Raw genomic sequence first — 25,128 nt, forward strand, 5'->3', positions numbered from 1 at the left:
GGTCAATACCGAATGTTCAGCCCCGGTATCGACCAGGAACTCAATGGGGGTCCCCTCCACAGTCAGTGTTACCCTAGGTTCGGGGAGGGGGTCCGAACCCCGACTCCCCTAGTCATCTAGGGATAGAACCTTGGCTTCTCTGATGTTCTTTTTCCGGGGACATTCTCTTGCCCAGTGACCCTTCTCTTTACAGTACGCGCATTGGTCTTTGTCTAGAGGGGGTCTTCCATCCCTAGGTGTTTTCTTTGCCCGGTTGCTCAGGTTCCCTGTCTGCCTATCTCTAGACCCTCTTTCACCTACCACTGCGGCCAAAATCCTAGTCAAGTTTTTTTCTTGGCGCCTATCGCGCCGTCTCTCTCTCTCTTCTGTCTCTCTTTTTTCTCTTTCTTGTTTTTCCTCTTCTGTCTCTCTCTTGTGGTACACCTTTTCTGCCTCTCTCACTAAATCTTGTAAGGAATAATCTTGGAGCCCCTCTAGCCTCTGCAACTTTTTCTTGATATCTGGGGCTGCCTGTCCGATGAAGGCCATTGCAACCGCAGCCTGCTGCCCCTCAGAAGAGGGTTCAAACGGAGTGTACCTTCTATAGGCCTCCATTAGGCGTTCCAAGAAAACCGAGGGGGGTTCTACTGGTCCCTGCAAGACCTCTCTTACCTTAGCCAAATTGGTGGGGCGCCGGGCTGCCCCTTTGAGACCTGCCACTAGAGTCCGGCGGTAGACCAGAAGACGCTCCCTACCTTCGGCCGTGTTGTAATCCCATTGAGGTCGATTGAGGGGGAAGGCCTCATTAATGAGGTTCTCGAGTTGTGTAGGGGCCCCGTTGTCCCCGAGAACGTTCTTGCGGGCCTCCAGAAGAATCCTTTCTCGCTCTTCAGTGGTGAAGAGGATCTGGAGTAGCTGTTGGCAATCGTCCCAAGTGGGCTGGTGAGAGAACATAAGGGACTCAAGAAGTCCCGTGAGTCCTGCTGGTTTTTCAGAAAAAGACGGGTGGTTAGACTTCCAATTGTAAAGATCTGCTGAGGAAAAAGGCCAATACTGTAGAGGGACCAAGCCATTAGGCTCAGCTGGGGGCCCTATGGCTCGGAGGGGCAAAGCTACGGTGGAGTCAGGACCGGAGCCGTCTCTCGGACTGCGAGGTTGGCGGCTCCTAGTCCCCGCAGCCGGTCCCTCAGGGCTAGGATCACCGGGCGCTCGGCCTGGTGCCGATCTGTTTCCCTGAGGGGCCAGAGGGGGCAGCGGAGCCGCCGGGTAAGGTGGGGTTTCAGAGAGAGAAAATAGGTCATCTGGTGTCGGGAGGACGGGGGGTTGGGGAGGGGCGGAAGGCTTCCTTGTAGGTGGCCTTTGAGTATTTTCTGATCCCGAAACAACAGCGACTTTGCTGGAGGGTGGCACCCAGGGAGGGGGATTCTGGGCGAGGTCTTGCCATACCACGACACAGGCAACCTGGTCCGGGTGTCCTCCGGTCTCCTGAAAAACAATCTTTTTAACTGCAAAAATGACAGTAAGATCAAAGGTTCCCTCTGGCGGCCAACCTACGCCGAATGTGGGCCACTCAGACGAACAGAAAGTCTGCCATTTTCCTTTTTTGATCTCCATGGACAGATTGTGAGCCCTGGCTTTGACATCTTTCCAATGATCTAGAGTAAGGGAGAGGGGCGTAAGGGCACTTTGCCCCATCTCGAAAATTTCCAATAGGGGAACGACGACGCAAAGACCTATCACAACTAAGACAAAAAGAAACCAGAAACGGCGACGAGACCGAGTGCCGTAGAAATAGAAGAAAGAGTCCGATGGCAGAGCGCGCCTCCCGAGACGCGGTGAGACCAAAACACAATAATCCTCTGCCAAGGGGTCCACCAGGCGTCCCTGGTCCTCCCCTGATCCTGGGACGTCTCCCAGGATTGCCGGGTGGCGAGCCCCCGAACACGTCTGTTCGCTACCCGCACTTCGCTCCCAGAGCGACTAACCCGGAACAAACTGAAACCAAAATGCGCGCGCTCAGAAAAGACAGTCGAAATCACTGAGTCAGACACAGAGACGAGACACAGAAACGAGACACAGAACGACTGCTGGCCAGCTTACCTCCCGTTGGTGGGTCGGTGGTCCCTGGGTGGGGGTCTCCGATCCCGGACGAGCCCCCAAATGAAAGACTCCCGCAGTGGGTAGTCAGTCAGTTCAGGGAGACCCTCCCAAGGAACAGCGAGACCACGGCTTCGGATGCAAAAACAAGAGGTTTATTGAACACACAGGTACCCGGGCGACTCAGTCTTTCGAAAGACTGGCGCGCCGAGTAGAGCTCCTGGGTCCTTTTTATAGCAAAAAGCGCGGGTACAGAAGCGAGAAGCAAGGTAATTGGTTAGTTTAAATCAAGCCAGGGGTGAACTTCGGTCAAGTGGGAGTCCTTGAAACAGCTGAGGGGCACTCTTGAAACTTTAACTGACTTGTCTATTTCTGGGAACTATCCGCCCTTTGCCTCGGGCCGGGGCCCAGGTGCATAACCACAGATATCCTGTTTGACTCTGTTCCCCTTGTTTCTTAACTTGACTTTTTGGCTGTATTTTCCCTATACCCTTGTAAAAAGCACTTCCTTCAGTTCTGATGGCTTATTAAGGAGAGTGAGTGAGCAGGTTAGCTCTCTTGCTCTTACCATTCTCACCACGTGATATCCTGCATCGTCACAGGCTCCTGTAGAGAGTTCCCACCCAGAAGAAGGCCCTCGCCAGATGTGTCCCCTGGACCGTGCACTTTCCATCCTCTAAAGCTGTCAGAAATAAGTTTAATTTCTTTATAAATTACTCAGTTTCATATGTTCTAAGTAACAGAAAACAGACTAATACACTGGTGCTTAACAATGGGATATACCAGCAGTATGATTTTTTTCTTTATCTTGTCATTAGTATCATCATTAGTGTCATTAGTATCATTACGTAGTTGGCTATGTAATGAACACTGTTAATTAAATAAATAAGGAGTTCTGATCACCTAATATGTGTGAAGAATGATGCCAGGTTCTGCAAATGAAAAAATAAATAAGACAGTTATCTCCGAAGAACTCAGGAGTTTAGTGGAGAAGATAAGCATGCCGACAACCGGCACGAATGGTGCGGTAGGGGAAACGCATCTACAGTGAGCTAGACAGAGGGTAATACCAACTCAGAGGGAGGGCAGCGTCCAGAACATCCAGCTCAGCATAAAGGAGGAGACGGCGTTTAGCCCGGGTGTTATAAGCCGGAGTTGTGGAGGCTTAGGCAGGTGGAAGGAGGAGTCATTCCTGAGTAAGCAATGACATAGATACAGAACTGCAGGCAAGAGAGAGACTCTTTGTGGCAGGAAGAGGAAGAAATTAGTATAAGAAAGAAAAGTTGGGATCATATTTGAGTGGTCTTCTTAACTGCTATCTTCTATAACAGCCTTCAATAACCAGCTAAGAAGTATAGTTCTTCTTGGTATAATTGCTCATGTGTAACATCTCTGTTTCTCCTGCAACCTTCTTTTTTCTTTTTTTTTTAAATTTTTTTATGTTTTTGAGATCTTTTCAGAAGAAAGCATGGTTACATTTAGCCACAATATTTTGTTTACTTTGGTGCTTTTTACAGATGGGTTTGATTAAGTAAAAATATACTTGCTGCCTAGCAAACTCTTTCTCAGTTGGGGTTTGCAATGCATCTTGCTGTATAGGTGATCACCACGGTCTGTATGAAGTAGTGACAGTTAAAGGAAAATGAAAGAGGTTTAATCTGTGAGCTGGGTTCAGTAGGGTGCAGACAAAAGAAATTTTATTCGTTTTCCCAGTGTCCTCTAGAATCAGCCTGTGGATTTATTCCTCTCTTTGTGCCGAGGATGTCTCTGGGGGGTCCCACAGACTCTCTGACCATTCTCAGTTAATAAACAAACAATCTATATTTGTGTCTATTAACATTTCAGTCCAATTAAGTATAATTTTAAACCTCTTTTAAATTAAACCACTCCCTTCCCAGCTCAGGTGCACCTAAAGCAGAGAATCCTACAGTGGGTAAGGGAAGCATAACCAGCCTCTTAATCTCCCCTTTCACTTCTTTGCCTGCCAGCTGTTATTTGTGATTCCTCCAGAGTCAGGTAAGAACGAATGGGCATGTTCAGGATGGAGAAGACATGGGGAAGGGAAAATTTCTTATTTGATATTACTGTAATCTGGTTTTGTGTGCCTTCCATGTGACAGATGTACAGTCACAGACTAATTCATTCTCACATGGAGTATAGATCACTGTTCCCTGGCTAAAGTGAGGCTTTGTCCCTCTGGCCGCTTTCATGTACCCTCAATTTCTGCATTTGACCCGATACCCCCAGCTTCTTTTATACTGAGGTTGCCTTGCTCCTGGTAGGAAGTCCTCTCTGGCTTGATGCTACTCAACAGATGTTTGTTAAGTCGAACTAAAACAGATCACCTTCATACAAAGCTTGCTGTTACAGACCTATGTTTATGGACTAAGAGGACATTTTGAAAGAAAAAAATTTCAATGCTCCTGCCTTTGGGCATTTACACTCTGTTCTCTTTGCCCCTAAGTCTCTCCCTTGGAATTTCATTGTTGTCCCCTCATCTTCCAAGGAAATTCCCCACTTACAGCATCTCTTTCCTAGGAGATATCAAATCTAATTCTGTTTCATTACAACTTCCCTAACCAGCTAAAGTTGCTAAAGAACTAGAAGCTTTGAGGGATCCTGGTATGCCACACTCTTACTGACCCTAATTAAAACTCTTCCCAACCAGTGACCTGTGGACCATTCCCTTCTATCCAGAGTGTTACTATTCAGTACTTTATTAACATACCCATCATGACAGTTCTGCAGTAGTGCCAGAAAAATGACCACTCGATATATATTTTTTTATAAGTAAATGAACAATATAACCCAGGTTTTTCTTATGTACACTAATTTTAAATGTTTTCATGATAGGTTTAGGAAAAAAAGTAATGATTTTGCTTTTAAACTAAATTGTAAAAAAAAATGTTTAGAAATTTTGAAAGATTTTGTTATGGTGTATACCTTTTCTCTTTGAAACCATTGTTATACAATAAACCAAATCATTTAATTTTAAAGCTTTCAAATGAGTAATATGAGAAATCCAATTGAATAGTCTGTTCATTTTGTTGAAATGAAAAGGTCCAATTTGTACTAAAACACTAAAAGAAAGCTTTGCTCTAAAATGTGTTTAGCAGAGAATCTGTAATGGGACAAGCTGAGCTAATTACGGAAATTTCATTAAACCTATTTGATTCAAAAATTATACAGAGTTTCTCTCTCTCTCTAGCTTTAGCTCTAGCACTAGTTCTTGTTCTTGCTCTGTGTGTGTGTGTTCACGTGTCTGTAAAATTCCCCAAATCTACTGTTAGCTTTGCTGAAAGAAAACATTTTGAACAAAGTAGATTTATCATACCTTCTCAAGGTGAAAAGCTTATTGGTTTTACAATGTGAAATGAGAGGCTTTAATGTGAGGTTATCAAAGACATATTAAATCTGATTTACCATATGATTTCCTTCCAAAGATCTTCTACAAATCCCTTTTAAATGTGTATTCAGTCAGGCTATTGCCCCGTTTAATGGCTAATGATAATTTGTCAGCATCTACATGATGAAGTCCAAGGTCTGCATATATTCACTTGTGCAAGACAACTCTCCATCTGTCAGTGACCTACTTGCCAGAGCTCCACCTCTTGTGATTTCTTACATGTACCAGATTAGTCTAGCACCAAAGGCAATGAGCTTTTCTCTGAATGGTCTCAAGCTCTCCCATATGCTTGTATTTTTGCTCATTTTTTTATTGGCAGAGATCATATGTGACATGGTCTCTGCCAATGAATGAATGAATGAATAAGTAATTAGGAAAAATAATTAATTTTTCCAAAATGTTAGAACATATGAAGACCTGATACATTTCAGAACCAGGATTCAAACCCAGATGTATTTGACTCTAAAGTTGATGCTCTCTCCATTATACACCATCTTTTTAAATTTGATTTCATGCATTCAAAAAAAAATAGCTCATAATTTTACCCCTGAGCACTTGGTAATGTCTCTTCTAATCATTTTGCATCCCATTATGTAATCTCAAATGCAAATATTGTTAACCAGAACAGGAATCTATACACATAGGGAATATGAATCACAATTAAAGTATTTAAGTGTTCAATCTTTTATGCATTTATTCAGCCATTTCTCAAACCTTAATTGGGTGTTCTCTTAGGTTCGCTTTTTAAAAAATTTCTATTTTTTATTATTAGCATATCCGTTATTACAAATCATGATTTTTCTTTATGCCCTTTACCTGACCTAGGTTCTCTTGAAGTAGACCCTGAGACATTCGTGTGCATGTGAGTTATAAAGGAAATCCTCTTAGGAGAAACCAGCAAGGAAGACAGAGAAAAGAGAAGGAAAGGAGACTAAGTGAAGTAAGGATTTAATTTCAGGTGAAGTCTCAGACTCAGCCTGATTCTGCAGGGAGGTGAAGAATGTAAATTATAATTTGAAGTGAGGTAGTGTTATGCCTCTGGCTTTATTTTTTTGGCTCACGATTGCTTTGGCTATTTGTGGTCTTTTGTTGTTCCATATGAATGTTAGGATTGTTTTTTCTATATCTGTAAAGAATGTCACTGGTATTTTGATGGGGATTGCATGGAATCTGTAGATAGCTTTGGGTAGTATGGACATTTTCACAGTTAATTCTTCCAATCTAAAAGTGGGGAATGGCTTTCTATCTTTTTGTGTCCTCTTTAAATTGTTTTTCTTTTTGAATTTTATTTATTTATTTATTATTAGCATATTGATTATTACAAATTGTAATTTTTCTTTATTCTCCTTACCAGACCAATCACTCCCCAACCTCCTTCTTCTCTACCTCCCATCTCTAGTATTCTTAGGTTTGTTCTCTCCTTTTGAAAATTCAATGCGTTATTGTGGTTCTTTCTTTCCTTCTTTCTTTCTTAGCACCAAGTTATGAGTCAGGACATGTGGTATTTCTCTTTCTGTGTCTGGCTTATTTCACTTAACATAATTTTCTCCATGTTCATCCATGTTGCTGCAAATGGCAGAATTTCATTCTTTATTATGGCTAAGTAAGTATTCCATTGTGTATATACATCACATTTTCTTTATCCAGTTGTCTGTCAATGGACATTTGGGTTGGTTCCATAGTTTGGCTATTGTAAATAGAGCTGCAATGAAAATTTGAGTGCTGGTATCACTTCAACATGATGATTTCTATTCCTTTGGATATGTACCCAGTAGTGGGACAGCTAGATCATATGGTAGTTCTATCTGTAATTGTCAGAAGAACCTCCATACTATTTTCCATAATGGCTGTACTACTTTACAATCCCACCAACAGTGTAGAAGAGTTCCCATATCCCTGCATCCTTGCAAGCATTTGTTATTCTCAGTCTTTTTGGTAATGGTTAGCCTAACTGGGGGGAGATGTTATCTAAATGTGGTTTTTATTTGCATTTCTCTCTCTTTTTTTTTTTTTTAAATTTTATTTTGTCGATATACATTGTAGCTGATTATTGCTCTCCATCACCAAAACCTCCCTCCCTTCTCCCTTCCCCCCTCCCCCCCAACAATGTCCTTTCTGTTTGCTTGTCGTATCAACTTCAAATAATTGTGGTTGTTATATCTTCTTCCCCCCCCCCCGGTTTGTGTGTGTGTGTGTGTGTGTGTGTGTGTGTGTGTGTGTGTGTGTGTGTGTGTGAATTTATATATTAATTTTTAGCTCCCTCCAATAAGTGAGAACATGTGGTATTTCTCTTTCTGTGCCTGACTTGTTTCACTTAATATAATTCTCTCAAGGTCCATCCATGTTGTTGCAAATGGCAGTATTTCATTCGTTTTTATAGCTGAGTAGTATTCCATTGTGTAGATGTACCACATTTTCCGTATCCACTCATCTGATGATGGGCATTTGGGCTGGTTCCAAGTCTTGGCTATTGTAAAGAGTGCTGCGATGAACATTGGGGAACAGGTATACCTTCGACTTGATGATTTCCATTCCTCTGGGTATATTCCCAACAGTGGGATAGCTGGGTCGTATGGTAGATCTATCTGCAATTGTTTGAGGAACCTCCATACCATTTTCCATAGAAGCTGCACCATTTTGCAGTCCCACCAACAATGTATGAGAGTTCCTTTTTCTCCGCAGCCTCGCCAGCATTTATCGTTCATAGTCTTTTGGATTTTAGCCATCCTAACTGGGGTTAGATGGTATCTCAATGTGGTTTTGATTTGCATTTCCCGGATGCTGAGTGATGTTGAGCATTTTTTCATATGTCTGTTGGCCATTTGTATATCTTCCTTAGAGAAATGCCTACTTAGCTCTTTTGCCCATTTTTTAATTGGGTTGCTTGTTTTCTTCTTGTAAAGTTGTTTGAGTTCCTTATATATTCTGGATATTAATCCTTTGTCAGATGTATATTTTGCATTTCTCTGATGATTAGGGATACTGAGTATTTTTTCATGTACCTGTTGGCCATTTGTAGGTCTTCCTTTGAATAATTTCTACGCAGATACTTTGCCCATTTTTAAATTGGTTTATTTGGGGTTTTTTGTTTGTTTGTTTGTTTTTGCTATGTAGTGTTTTCAGTTCCTTATATATTATGGATATTAATGTTTTGTCAGATGAATAGTTTCCAAATGTTTTCTCCCAGTCCACAGGTTGTCTTTCCATTCTGTTGATTGTTTCCTTTGCTGTGCAGAAGCTTTTTGATTTGATGTAATCCCATTTTTTCATTTTTTCTTTTGTTGCTTGTGCTTTTGGGGTCTTATTCATAAAGTCTTTGCCAAGTCCTATTTCCTGGAGTGTTTCCCCTATGTTTTCTTTTGGATTCAGGTCTTATGGTTTCAGGTCTTATATTTAAGTCTTTAATCCATTTTGAATTGATTTTGGTATATGGTGAGATGTACAGCTCTAGTTTCATTCTTTACATATTGACCCACACATATATACATATATATATATATGTAAAGAATGTATATATTGAAATAATGTAAATTAAACTTTAGAACCTCACCACAGGATGAAGAGATGTGAATTGCTGGATAATTCCAGCTCCCTGGACAAGGAAGCCTGAGAGGAATTGTCTAAAAATGAGCTGCAGATGCAGGTCATTGGAGAAAGCTCACATTGAAACTGAGGGAGAGACACACAATAAAGGTAAGAAGGATCAAAGGGAATCCAGTGCCCACTACAGTCTCCTACTATGAATCTGGTACTGTGGGAAGGAGTTAGAGATTTAGAAATGAATTAAACACATTTCCTGCTTTTAAAGATGGAGAAAAACATGAAAAAAAATTGACTCTAATACAAGTACTGCCTTGAAAATTGTACAAAGTGTAGAGAGCTCACAGATGAGAGGATGATTGATTATTGGAGCTTTATCAAATATTTAATTGAGATAATCTCATTGTCAAGTAAACACATATGAATCAGAGATCTTAGTGTCAATGCTTCTGAATTTCTCAACAATACAAGTAATCAGTTAGAAGGTATAAACAAAGAAGGGAGATATCTAGGAAATCCAAAACAGCTCCCCAGGACCTGTCTTGCTGGGCCAAGACTCACTCTACCCCACATTAGCATATGGGAACTATAAATGATGCATGAAGCTACATTACTCACTCAAAAGGGACAATTTTGGCCATGTAATACTCCATCTTTATACTCTTACAGGTACAAAGCTTACATGACATTCTCCAGGGCACGACGCCCCATAACTACATAGTTTCTAATTTTATTTATCACAAGCAATCTTAGGCAGACTCTGCTAAAATTCTACAGATAAGGACTCTTCTACTAGCATATAACTTTAGTGTCTTTGCCAGGAGTTCCCTCATTAGTATGTTTACCTGGAGGTTTGATTGGATCACCCTGCTTCCTCTTTCCTGGAGCATCCTACAGTAAAAGGAGTTGCAGTACTGCTGCCAGCAATTTCCTTCTCATTTATATTCTAGTTGAAGTTATCATTTTAATTGAATCAAAAAATGAATAGTTGTTTTAGTAGATTGCTAGGTAGAAATGTGATCACAAGAAGTTAGACATAGGTAATTTATATCATAAAATGACCGTGCTCCCCAAAGTAGTATATAAATTGCCAAAATTACAGTGAGAATCCCAGTAGGTATTTGCAGTGGGTCGTGGAGAATAACGCTTCATTTTTAAAAAGTTGTTGATGCTGGGAAAAAATGTAATAAAGTTCCTACATCAAAATTATCAAAAATTATTATGAAAAACAGGAATAATAAAATAACTTGTCTTTCAAGCTTTAATAATATACTATAAAACCAGTGAAATAAAAAACATTATAACATCAGCATAATAAGAGAAAAATTAATCAATGGAATGCCATAGAGAATCTAAAAATAATTCTTGGAATTTAATATATGATAAAAGTGGTACTTCAACACCATGGAGAAAAGATAGGTGATTTAATAAATCGTGCTGGTATAATAATCTATGAATCAGTGAAAAAATAAACTTGGACACCCATCCCATGCCATTTAAAAATAAATTATAGGTGGCTAAAACCAATAAATACATTCTTTTTAATAAAGGCAATAGTCCAAATGCTATTAGGAAAATATGGCATAATTGATATATTTTAAAATTTTGATATAATGAAAGGTATCATGAAAAAAAAGCATGGATTAAACAATGGATCATTAACTATACTTGAAATTGATGTGACAGAGATAGCATCTGTTGTTAAAAGAACAACTTTAAACTAATCGGTCACCTCCTCAGCATAAAATGAAATCAAGTCATTATCTTGGAAAACTGTGAAATAACAGGGAAGAATCAAACATTTATCCTACTTTCCTATGTGAATTGAACTACTAAGCAAATTATCTTATTATTAATTTAGCTAACAAATAAAACATTATGATAGAATTAGACTGTCATCTTTTACAACCTCCAGTGAATCAATGAATCTAGGCATTGAGAGCCAATGGTTGCTAACATTAAAAGAGTGAAAACAGACAGTATATATGCCTCCTGATGAAAGAATGCAACCCCACTTATAACTTGCCAAAAAGATCAAACTGAGGTCAGTTTCTGGATCCAGCTTATAGAATATACAGAGAAGAGAATAACAATTTGAACTATACCACTGGTAGGCAGTAGGCATAGAAGCAACAGATTTTTGGAAATCATGCAGATCAGATGGCTTGGGTACTTCAACAGAAAAATATGAGTGGCCTTATATCTAATTTTTAAGTTAAACTATACTGTATGTCTTCCTACTAGGAAAACTCCAAGTCAGATGGATTCACTGTTGAATTCTACCAAATATTTAAAGAATATTTAAAGAAGAAATAGCACTAAGCATACAAATACCGTTCCATAAAATAGGAAGAGGAAACATTTTTCAAATCTTTTTATGAAGCCAACAAATCCTTCTTACAAAAACCTGACCAGGACAATAAAAGAAAGAAAAATTATCGGCCAAGTTCTCTCATGAACACAAAGAAAAAGAATTCTAGACAAAATATCAGTAAACAAAATTCAGCAATGACCCAGTTTGGTGTTATTTCAGTAATGCAAGTTTGGTATAACATTCAAAACATCACTCAACGTAACATGAACAGTATGCAGGAGAAACATCACACATTATATACGCATTATAAGTTCACAAAAAACATGCAGTAGAATTTGATAGCAGACTTTTTTGTAATAGTCAATAACTGAAAATGACCCAAATGTATAACAGTAGAAAAAAATAAATTGCAGGATATTCATAATTAGAAATACTGCAAGCAAAGGTTGCAAAGTATAGCCTGCAGGCCAGATCTAGTCCGCTGCCTGTTTTTGTAAATAAAGTTTTATTGGAATAAAGGCCACCCATTTATTTTTTATATTGTAAATGACTACTTTTATGTTACAGTCAGAGTTAAACACTTGCAACGGAGATCATATGGCTTGTAAAACCCAATATACGTACTATCTTGCCCATTACAAAAAAATTCGCTGAGCCCTGCAATATAGAAGTGAAAATGAATGAACTGCAGCTTTATACAACCACATGGGTGAATCTCACAAACACAATGTTGAGCCAAAAGCTGAAGGCAAAAGTGTGCATGGTATATAGTTTCATCCATTTAAAGTTCACAAATAGGGAAAACTAATCTAAAGGGATAGAAATCAGGACAGTAGTTACTCATGGGAGAAGAGATTCAGTAAAGACTGAAGAACCTCTTAAAGTGCTGGTAATATTTCATTTCTTCATCTAAACATTGGACACATGTCTCATTTAGTTCATTCAGGCTGCTGTAACAAAATACCTTGGACTGGGTAATTTATGAACAACAGAAATTTATTTCTCACAGTTCTTGGGGCTGGGGAGTCCAAGTTCAAAGCACCAGCAGGTTTAGTGTCTGGTGAGAACTCTCTGCCTCCCAGATGATACCTTCTTGCTGTGCCCTCACATGGTAGAAGGGAAAAGGGCTCCCTCAAGCCTCTTTTGTAAGGGCACTAATTCCATTCATGAGGATGGAACACTCATGATCCAACCACCTCCCAAAGGCTCCCTCTCTTAATACCCTCACCATGGGAGTTAGGTTTCAACGTAAGAATTTGGAAAGAACACAAACATTCAGACCATTGTACCACATGAATGTTTTCACTTTGTGATTATTAGTTAAACTATACCTAAAATATGTGCATTTTCTATGATGCATACAAAGTTTCAATAATAAATTTATTTTTAATAAAAATAATTATAGCACAGAAACAATATAAAGTAGAGTGAGAGAATCACAGAACCTAAGCATGTGGAATAGGATTCCTCTGTAATACTGCCGATCCCATCACATTTCCTTGAAACACTATCCAATTCTTTCAGTAAATCATTTGACATCTCCTCTTCCTTCACACTTTTTTTTTCTATCTCTTACTCTTTGCTGGTAATCTTACTTTCTATTTTACGGACAAAATTGGCAGGGTCAGAAAAGGATCTTCCATGTGCAATTACCACAAAATTTACCAATTTTACTGCCATTTATATTCCATGTGTCATAATCTAAAAGCAAGCTTTCCCCTTGTGCACTGGTCGTCATCCTTTTCACTTGTTCAAGGACTTTCCTCTTGTGATTGTCCCCTCTCTCTCACATCATAAATTTCTCACCTCATCCTTTACTGGATTATGTCTTGAAAATCAAACATGCTGTAATATCTGACCTCTCATGTCCTTCCAGATTGCTCTGCTTCTCTTTACAGAAGAATCCTCAAGTGTTTTTTAAAGTCAATTTCTCCATTTCCTCTAGGCATTCCCCATGGATCCTGCTTCTTTTAATCTTTGATTCCTATCACGTCACCCAAAATGCTCTGGTCAAGGTCAGCATCAACCTCCATGTCGATATCTAATGTTAAATTATGTGGCCTTATTTTCCTAGACTTCATAGCATCACTTTTGTCAATTGATCATTCCTTCATTTGGAAAATGCTTTCCTCATTTAGTTTTTGCATTATGCCATCAGAGTTTCTCTCCTACTTTACTCCCAACATGTTCTCAATATCCTTTCTTTAACCTTTCCCCTGTTAAAAATCAGAAACTCAGATTCTTTTGTTCAGACTTAAATTTCATATGCCAAACAACAGAAAATTTATTTGGTAATTAACAAAGTGATATGGTAAAGTGTGGAGGTGATATTATTAGAAGATTATTACAGTTTATATGGATGTAACAGACAAGAGTCCAATTCAGAAAAAAAGGAAAAAAATTTTCACTAATGTGTGATGGCTGTAATCAAAATGGAGAGATAAATACTTAAAATCTAGCAGGAAAAAAGTTCATAATATTTAGAGATCAAAGGGCAGTGGGAAGAAAAAAAGGAGAGTAACTCAAAATATTTAAATTGTAGATTTGACAAGTTAATTCCATATAAAACATTCTTGACATGATTTGGAATATTTTCAGAAAATGTTTTATTATTTTAAATATATAAAACAATAACCTGGGCAAATAGTCTTTAGGGGAAAATCCCATGGTCAAGCAGGATCATAGTAACAAATTAAATGCAACTTGGCATACTATGGCTTGTAGAAGAAACTTGGGTTAGAACGTTTTATGAAGATAACACTGCTAATAGATTGGGTTGAAATGGAAGTAACTGCACTTTCATAGACGCCCACATTTCCTTTTTAAATTCATTTAAAAATGCGCATTTGGTATTTCCACTACTGCTGTCATTTTAAGCCTACAGTTGAGACCTGCAAGTTGTATATTTACTCACTGTGTTATCTTGGTTATTTACAGTACTTGATTGAGCTCCAAGACAACAAAAATAGACAGCCTTAGCTGTCTTTTTCTATGTGTTCCAGGGGGAATTAATTAGAAGCTGTCTTCCAGCAGCTCTCAATTGGAGGCAGAGGGTGAAAGAAGTCATTCTGAAAGAAAATACTGTGTTATTGACAAAAGACAAAATAAAGATTGTAGTAATAAGATGGAAGTCAGGTTTTAGAGTTTTGAAGTACAGACTAATACAAGTAGAGGGGACTTTTCTAAAATCACTACTCATATTTTTTGGAAACTGCATTTTCAAAGCTTATTAAGTCTGACATCTGTTTCCAAGTTAGACAGTGGAGAAACAGGGCTGCCTTTTAATTGTTCTCCATTGCTTCCAGAGAGACTGGGTTTCCTCTCACTGTCCCTCTCTCATGAATCTGTTATCTATTGAGTTCTATAGATTTCTGGTTCAGCCCTTAACCCAGTGTCCCTCTGCTTCCTTTAAGCTTTGAACCATGCAATACTAGTCCACATACATTAAGATGGAAAATAATGATTTCGTTCAGTTTAAACTGAGTATACACTGGGCCCATGTTTTATGAATTCATGCTAGTTCTTCTTTTCTTTCAGTGTAACCTCCCCCTTTCTCTCCGCCTAATCACATCCTCCCCCTCAAAATCCAATTCAATCTGAATCATTTCCTGAGAAACCCAGAAACAAATGATCTTTCCATTTTGTGAATTCTTAACAACATGTATTGTGTGTTATAGATATATTAGAATTTTATTGTATGCTGTCATACATTGTTTCCTATCCATTCTATGGGGTTTTTTTCTTGTTTCTCTAGTGAAATTGTAAGCTTGTTGATTAAATACTCATGATTTATACCCCTTCAGCTTCCTGCATTCCTCAACCCCATGCAAAGCATATAGTAGAGAATCAATGTGTACTGTATTGAATTATGTGCAAAGCTGATTTCAGAACAGAATCTGGTCAAATAATAGAAATGCAAGCCTCTCTGTCTATAACCCCTTCAACATGTTTTCTTCAGATTTCCTTATACCCATTGTGATATAAGAGGAGATATGAAAATTAGGTTTTCCATGGAATGCCATCTTGAATTTTTCTAGGTTTAGATTAAATAAATGTTATATAGCCACGGGCAGTTATAAAGACTGATTTCACAAAAGAAAACCTTTTGATGACTATGAAGAGCCTTGGAATTATGGGCTTAAAGTGGGAAAGTCAAAGGTTGCTCAGGCTGTCAGGGCTTAGACATCAACAGTTGCCAACAGAATTCAATGTGACATGTAAACAAGTAAAATGGGGAGAGAGAAGTAGGGGGCTTTCTGATCGAGGTTAGTACTTTATAACCTATGTGCCAACAAAGATGTTAAATAAAATGAATGGTTTTCCTGCCTTTTTAAAATTTAACTGAAAATCCCTTTTCAAATGAAACATCACATCCAAGGATAAAATGACAACAACAACAAAAAAAGAGTAGAATTTTCTCATTAGTATAAAGAAGAGTCTTTAAGCCTTATCTGTACCACTCACTTTTCCTCTACATCTCCCAGTTCCAGAAAGCAACACTTGAAATTCTCAGACCAGATCATCCTTAAGCTTCCTTTTGACGCTAACATTCAGAGTAAAGGCAGGATTCCCAACACCACTCTCAAAAGGGAATGTTGCTATTTAATGAGAGAGAGAGAGAGAGAGAGAGAGAGAGAAACTATGTCCTAAAATTTGCACTTTATGAATATTAATTAAGGCAGGCTACAAATAGAAGAAAAGACATTTTAATATGAGGTTAAAACCATTGAGAGGGAAACAAGAACTTTTAAAGGGTTACTACTCAAAGTTTGGTCCACAGAGCAGCATCACCCACTAGAAATATAGAAGCTCAGGCCCTGCCCCACATGTACTAAGTCAGAATCTGCATTTTAACAAGATTTCTAGATGTCTTATTCTATCTTAGTGTTTGAGAAGCACTAGCTAAAGCAATGCTCTCAGATCTGGCTGTCCACTAGAACCACCTGACATTTGGTCTCCATCCCCAGATATTCTCTTTTAATTGGTCTGTAGTAGGACATTGATAGTTTTACACAGTTTCCAGGTGATGTAAATATGCAGCTAGGGGTGACACCCATCATTCTAAACAAACAATAGAACCTTGGAATTATGAGCTTAAGGTGGGAAAGTTGAAGTTTGCTGAGGCTGGCAGTGCTAAGTTATTAAGGGTTGCCAACAGAACGAACGTAACGTGTAAACAAATGAAAGTGGGGGCTGAGAGGAGGAGAGTTTCGTCTGAGGCTTTCTGATCAAGAAAGCTAAGAAAACTAAGAATGTCTACCAGGCATAAACAAACAGAAGGCATGTTTCAATATGGCCTTCAGGGGAAGAGCAATGCATTGTGATTAATGACTGAGACACTCTGGAAGAAAATGTAATGTCACTTTATAGAGATCTGATAAGCCTCAATGGGATGCATGCTGGCATCTTCAAGCAAGTGTATGAAGTTGCTAAAATTCATCTGACAAATTAATAATAGACAGGAGTATAAAACATTAATTAACTATGAAAATTAAGATATGGATGACTCATTAAGACAGTTTTAAAGGATTTTGATTACTAGATCATAGATTGCAAAAACAAATGCATGCACTGCTAGCCATGGATAAAGTGCATTTGATGAAGAATGAGAAACTTTTTAAAAAAGACAGGTAAGGGTTAATTTGTTCATGACTGATTCCCTCCGGGTTGCCCACTCAGTAAGGATATTGGTTTATGACAGATTTCCACAAAAATCAACTACTGACAAATACTTCAGGGAATTTATTCAGGAAGAAAACCGAGGTAGTAGATCAGGCCACTGACCTACTGTGCTGTATAGCCCAAAATGCAAGACTTGAGCCCTAGGCCTCCAATCATACCGGACAAGGGCCTGGTGATCTTGCAACAAATGAATGAGAAGTGGCAGAATTGGACTGGGTCCACCTGGTTACAATAGGGCAGGACCTCTTGCTTCTCTAATCATGCAGCTAATGTTTCATATCACAAGAGAGAGAGTCCCTCTCTCCTGGAGTCTGATGACTGGTGTGACTAAATCTCTGTGTGCTGTTCCAGAATTCTATGGGCAGCAGTACACCCCCACACACCTGATACTGCTACTCTTTTGGGGAGATTCCCCCAGAAGTACTATTCCACAGAGCTGTATGTGTATCATCTCCATTGTTTGTTCAACAAATATGTTGTCTGGAGAATTGTCAAAATGATTGATAAAACCACAAAATGAAGTTTGTAGAAAAAAGATGAAAATATGCAGACAAAACTATAAGATAAACACTATGGAGAGTGTAGGGAAAGTGAAGGAAGATGGTCAGGGCCCCTCAGATGTTGGGAGTCTTGCTGAGCATTTGATGTAAATGCACATGTGCACCCAGGTGTTCCTGGGTTGTCTGACTCACACCCAGGTGTCCTGAGTTATCAGACTTAAGTATAAAGGATGAGTGGCTCTGATCCATGGCTTCCCCCAACTTGGGACACCTCCCGGTAGGGGGTGCCACTGGGCAGCTGCTACTGCTGCTGAAGGCTGTTTCTGCTGCTGCCCCTGCAGCTGTGGCTGCTGAGGAAGCTGAGGACTGAGCTTGTGTCATCTGCTAATGGCTCCTGAGATCTTTCCCAATTACCTAGTTCGTGGACCTGCATGTGAGGGGTCTGGTGACCTAACCAGGCATGTGAGGGGCCTGATGGCCCAGCCAGGCATATGAGAGGTCTGGTGACCCAGCCTGGCATGTGAGGGGTCTGTGACCCAGTCTGTCACAATGGATTTGAAGGGACTATGAGCCCTAGCCCAACAATACAATTGGCTACGTGGGCAGGATTCTGACACTTGCCCTAGCAATACAGAGAGCAACAAGTACATGTATAAAGGAAAAAGTCTTGAAGTAATTCCCAGTAGGAGACAAAGGAGCCTAGCACTGGGAGCAATAATTTGGATTTAGAGGTCTATATGACAATTCACAGAATGTGGGGGATAAACAAACTTGATCCTAAAATGTTTCCACCTGGTGATAGATCATTGATGTCACTGAGATGATGAAATTGGACATATAATGGCAATATGACCATAGATCAAAAATTGATTGTTCATAATAAATAGATAAAATTATCTACATGCAACAATAAAAGATCAAGAAGTTAAAATTCTAATGAAGCAAAAAATTCTTGTTTCTTCTGTTTCTTTGTCTATAATAAAATGAGTTTTAGCTAATTTATGACATGATCTGAGACAACACAAAAAATTGGACTGTCAAATCAGAAACCCTTGAATGTGATATGATTCCCAGTTTCAAACTTTACTAATAGTTTAAAGAATACAAGTAATCAATGGGTACAAAGTTAGAGGAAGATAGCAAGTTTAGGTTCTGGTGTTCTAGGGTGACTATAGCTAATAATACTTTATTGTATATTTCAAAATAGCTAGAAAATGCATCTTGAAAATAATCACCACACCATACTGTTTTGGTTATTATAGCTTTGTAGTATAGTTTAAAGTCAGGTAGTGTTATGCCTCCAGCTTTATATTTTTTGCTCAGTGTTGCTTTAGCTATGCGTGGTCTTTTGTTATTCCATATAAAGGTCTGGATAGTTCTTTCCATTTCTGAGAAAAATGTCTTTGGGATTTTGATGGGGATTGCATTAAATTTGTATATCACTTTGGGTAATATGGACATTCTCACTATGCTGATTCTTCCAATTCAAGAGCATGGGATATCTTTCCGTCTTCTTGTATCCTCTTTAATTTCTCTCAGCATTGGTTTATAGTTCTCGTTATAGAGATTTTTCACCTCCTTGGTTAACTCAATTCCTAAGTATTTTATTTTTTTGGTGGCTATTGTAAATGGGCAGGCTTTCTTGATTTCTCCTTCTGCATGTTCACTATTGGAAAATAGAAATACTACTGATTATTGTGTGTTGATTTTGTATCCTGCTACTGTGTTGAAATCATTTATCACCTCCAAGAGTTTTTTTGTAGAGGCTTTAGGCTGTTTGATAAATAGGATCATGTCATCTGCAAACAGGGACAGTTTGACTTCATCTTTTCCAATCTGGATGCCCTTTATTTCCTTCTCTTCTCTGATTGCTCTGGCTAGTACTTCCAATACTATGTTGAATAGGAGTGGTGAGAGTGGGCATCCTTGTCTAGTTCCTGTTCTTAAAGGAAAAGTTTTCAGCTTTTCCCCATTCAGGATGATATTGGCAGTGGGTTTATCATATATGGCTTTAATTATGTTGAGATACTTTCCCTCTATACCTAACTTATAGAGGGTCTTTGTCATGAATGAGTGTTGAATTTTGTGAAATGCTTTTTCAGCATCTATAGAGATGATCATATGGTCCTTGTGTTTGATTTTATTAATATGGTATAACACATTTATTGATTTGCATATGTTGAACCAACCTTGCATCCCTGGGATGAATTCCACTTGATCGTGGTGAATACTTTTACGTATGTGTTGCTGTATTCTGTTTGCTAGTATTTTAGTGAGGATTTTTGCATCTATATTCATCAAGGATATCAGCCTGTAGTTTTCTTTTTTGGTTATATCTTTACCTGGTTTTGGTATCAGGATGATGTTTGCTTCATAGAATGAGTTTGGGAGATTTGCGTCTGTTTCAATCTTTTGGAATAGTTTGTAAAGAATCGGTGTCAATTCCTGTTTGAATGTTTGGTAAAATTCTGCTGTGAATCCATCTGGTCCTGGGCTTTTCTTTGTTGGGAGCTTTCTTATAACAGCTTCAATCTCCTTTATTGTTATTGGTCTGTTCAGATTTTCTACATCTTCATGGCTCAGTTTTGGGAGCTTGTGTGTGTCCAGAAATTTATCCATTTCCTCCAGATTTTTAAACTTGTTGGCATATAGTTATTTATAGTAGTCTCGAATGATTCCTTGTATTTCAGATGAATCAGTTGTAATATCACCTTTTTCATTTCTAATTTTTGTTATTTGAATCTTCTCTCTTCACAGACACACTGATCAATGGAATAGAATAGAGAATCCAGAAATCAACCCACACACCTACAGCCATCTGATCTTTGACAAAGGCACCAAGCCTATACACTGGGGAAGAGACAGCCTCTTTACAAATGGTGCTAACTGGATAACAATATGCAGGAGAATGAAACTAGACCCATACCTTTCACCATACACTAAAGTCAACTCAAAATGAATTAAAGAATTAAATATACACCCTGAAACAATAAAACTTCTTAAAGAAAACATAGGAGAGACACTTCAGGAAATAGGACTGGACACAGACTTCATGAATATGACCCCAAAAGCATGGGCAACCAAAGGAAAAATAAACAAATGGGATTATATCAAACTAAAGAGCTTCTGCACAGCAAAAGAAGCAATTAACAGAGTTAAAAGACAACCAACAGAGTGGGAGAAAATATTTGCAAAATATACATCTGACAAAGGATTAATATCCAGACTATACAAGGAACTCAAACAACTTTACAAGAAAAAAAACAAGCAGCCCAGTCAAAAAATGGGCAAAAGAGCTAAGTAGGCATTTCTCTAAGGAAGATATACAAATGGCCAACAAACATATGAAAAAATGCTCAACATCACTCAGCATCCGGGAAATGCAAATCAAAACCACACTGAGATACCATCTCACCCCAGTTAGGATGGCTAAAATCCAAAAGACTCTGAACGATAAATGCTGGCGAGGTTGCAGAGAAAAAAGAACTCTCATACATTGTTGGTGGGACTGCAAAATGGTGCAGCCTCTATGGAAAATGGTATGGAGGTTCCTCAAACAATTGCAGATAGATCTACCATATTACCCAGCTATCCCACTGCTGGGAATATACCCAGAGGAATGGAAATCATCAAGTCGAAGGTATACCTGTTTCCCAAAGTTCATCGCAGCACTCTTTACAATAGCCAAGACTTGGAACCAGCCCAAATGTCCATCGTCGGATGAGTGGATACGGAAAATGTGGTACATCTACACAATGGAATACTACTCAGCTATAACACGAATGAAATACTGCCATTTGCAACAACATGGATGGACCTTGAAAGAATTGTATTAAGTGAAACGAGTCAGGCACAGAAAGAGAAATATGACATGTTCTCACTTATTGGTGGGAGCTAAAAATAAATAAATAAATTCACACATACACAAAAAAAACCCGGGGTTGGGGGGAAGAAGACACAACAATTACAATTCCTTGAAGTTGGTACGACAAGCAAACAGAAAGGACATTGTTGGGTGGGAGGGGGAGGAGGGAGGAGGGAGGGAGGTTTCGGTAATGGGCCACAATAATCAACCACATTGTATATTGACAAAATAAAATTTTTTAAAAAATAAAAAATAAAAAATAAAAAATAAAAAAAATCCACTTAAACACTAGAAAAAACAAACAAACAAACAAACAAACAAACAAACAAACAAACAAACAAACAAACAAATGATAGGCGTTCCAGAGGGCAGGACAGAAGGCAGGTGGGAGGAAAGCCCAGAATGGGAGGACCTGGGTTTCCAAATGGGAAGGGCCAGCCAGTGCCCAGCCCTGGGAGGCACGCAGAGCAGGAGCAGGGCTGGGGGCCAGGCTTGAGGAGGACAGGGGAGCGTGGGCAGAGGGAGAGGCGAGGGCAGGGCGTGGGACAGCTGCTGCCAGAGCGGGTTCTGCACGTGTGGACTTCAGGAGGAACTGGACAGGTGCTGGGCACAGACCCAGGGCAGGTGCCTGGCAGCACCGGGCATAGAGGGGAGGGATCAGGAATCTGTGTTTAGCCAGGAGAATGCCCACCTCTGGCACCTCCACCTTCAACCCCCAACAATGGGCTCTGGCAGAACAAAGAGCCTCCATGAGAGAGAGCAGAGGGCAGGTGCTGGAGAAGGTGGGGAGGTCCAGTCCAGGTGCGGAGATGAGGAGGCCACCACTGCGCATGGTTGTTGTCTGTCATGCTAGACGGGGGATCCTGGGGGTGCAGAGGGAAGCTGGGGCAGCCCTGGGAGGAGAGTTGAGAGGAGCAGAGGGGACCTTGAGGTGGGGCCAGCAGAGAGGAAGATGGGATAAGATGGGATTACCTGGCAAGAGGCCTGAGGATATGCCAGAGCAGAACATGGTCTTGGCACCTACACGTGCAGACACTTCCCAGAATCTTGGGCGTAAGTTTCATTTCCAAACACTTGTGGGTACTTTTGTCAGACAGCATGACCAGAAAACATAGTGGGTTCATCTTTTAACCCAAACTGCAACAACCAACAACCAAACCACCTTGAAGCTGCTGGGGTGCAGAAAGCTGTTACCCCAGAATGTGGTGCTTTGACAGGCTGGAATAAAAAAGCATCCTCAAGGTCTCTCTGACCTCTCCCCTCCTGTCCCTCTATCCTCTGTCACTCCCCAAAGCACAGGAGGAAGCTTGTCCCTTACCTGCGTAAAGTCCAGACCCACCAGGGAAGAAGGCAGTTCCCTCCGGTCTTTTACCTGAGTTCCCATTAACATAACTCTTATCACAGCAAGGAAGACTAGAGTCTGTCAACACAACTAGAGGAGATTTTGTCATGGACCACTGGCTTCTATCTTGGTCCCATTCAGTATTTTGAAGAGAATCAGTTACCAGTCACTGTCTGCTCTGCAGCCAAATAGACTGTGCCAGGCCGTTCTATGTTCTCCAGGCCCACTGAGCCCCCCTAAGAATTATTTACTCCATCACCCCTTTCCCTGTGGAGATGGGTATTTAAGTACCTGTATCCCAATGGAAAATTGGGGCATCACTCTCTTGTGATTCCCCTGCGCTTTGCCTTCTCCCAGTACGTTAAATAATAAAATTTATTATGCCTTTTCTTCATAATGATCTAAATTTGTCAGTGATATTTCCTAATGAATTTCAGAGGTGGAGAGAAAGTTTTTCTTTGGCCCCTACAAAGCCATGTTCATAGTCAATATCAGAGGGGGCTGATAAAATCTGTTCCTTTGAGTCTTATTTGGGTTGTAATTTTATTCTTTCTATTTTGAGTTTGTAAACAGCCTCAAATCACTTGTAAAGACCCATACACAGCCTAAATAAAAATAACAAGCTAATTCACCACCTTTTGGTTCAATGAATAAGTATAGCCAATTCCCAAATGATAAATGAGCCTAATAACCAGCAATTATTAGTTACATATTGAATTTATTTGGGACTCAAGCTAAACATAAACTGGAACAAATTGTTTCAATTTAGAAGACAGCAATGAACAGACCGGAGCTAATATTTTAAAATTATTTTTCAAAAATGGCAAGAGAGCCCAGTAATAGGTAGAAGAACAAGTGCCTTCCCAAATGTCCACGTCTCAATCCCTGACATCTGATCTCTGAATATCTTACTTTGCATTTCGGACTTTACAGTTGTGATTAAACTAAGGGTCTCGAGATGGGGAGGTTATCCTGGATAATCAGGGGGGCCCAATGCCATCACAGGGGTTTTATAAAAGGGAGGCGGGAGCAGAGGCAGAAGAGATGTGATAACAGAGGGGGAGGAGGGGCCATGAGCCAAGAGGGACAGGCGGCCTCTAGATGCCAGAAAAGGCAAGGAACGGACGCTGCCCTGGAGCCTCCAGAAGGAACCCAGCTTGGCTGACTCCTTGATTTTAGCCTGTGAAACCCATGTCAGACTTCTGATCTCCAGAAGTACAAGGCAATGTTTGGGATGTTTTAAGCCACTGTTGGCAGCAGTTTTTTACTGCAGCAATAGGCAAGTGATACGAGGTCATGTATTAGGATAAAATATTAAACCTTAAGAGCAAAGAGTCTTCAAACTGATCCTAGTCTCATACTTCATGTAGATACGTTTCCTCTCCGGGCCCGGCCACTGGTGCATTATCCAGACTGCCAGCTAATGGGGATGTCCCACTCCAGCGGAACTGGCCTTAGTGAAGAGATGGAGGCTTAAGCGTGAGGCCCTCCGTCCAGCCCCCTCCCTGCACTGTGAGGTTGGAAGGACGCAGGGCCCCTGGGGACATGGATCCGAGGTTGAGGCCTGGGAGTCTAGTTTTTCTTATCTGGGCTTCCTGCTCCTGGGGCCACTTCGCCCCTGCCTGCTGCAATGAGTCTTGAGCTTCTGGTGGACACTGTCCAAAATCCAGCTCAGCCTTTGCCACACTCACAGGTTGTGGAGGTTGGGAGTGGGAACGTCCCTGGGGGAGAGGAGCTGTTATCCTGTTTACCACAGGACTCTAGTGCCATTTTTGAGCAATAAAAACTTTGATTTACTGAAAAAAGTTCAATCTTGTGTGTTTATTTCCCCGTCTCCCAAATTAGAACAATTTATCCCAGTTTATGTTTAGCTTTAGTCCCAAAGAAATTCATTATGCAACTGATGATTACTATTTATTAGGCTAATTTTTCATTTGGGATTTGGAGGAAGTGGAAAGACTTTGTGGAGGTGTGGATGCAAGCTGGGATTTCGGTGGGTGTGGACACCCGGCCTGGGATTTTCGGGAGGGGGAGAAGAGTGGTTCAGTTTGGTTGATGAGATAATTGAGCCACTCTGCAGAGAGCCTGCAATCTCACCATGTCCACGCCTTTTCTCAATACCTGTCACAAGGAAACCCTCATTCCCCTACCCTGCATTGATTTCAGGAGCCGCAGCCACCACCGCAGGGCTGGTGGCCTGTGGCATTATCCTTGGAAGGTTAAGGAAAGATTTTTCAGGACTTGGTATTCAAAAAAAAAAAAAAAAAAACGCTTGAGGAAGGGCTTAGGGAAGGAAACCTTCTCTACTACCAGATCCTGCAGGTGAGGTTCACGTTGCTGATTTGTTTGTTCGTTTGTTTCTGCAAAGCAAGTGGCCACATTCTCAAGGCAGTGGGAGGGTCT

The sequence above is a fragment of the Cynocephalus volans genome, chromosome 9, assembly GCF_027409185.1.
Source record: "Cynocephalus volans isolate mCynVol1 chromosome 9, mCynVol1.pri, whole genome shotgun sequence".
NCBI classification, from domain to species: Eukaryota; Metazoa; Chordata; class Mammalia; order Dermoptera; family Cynocephalidae; genus Cynocephalus; species Cynocephalus volans.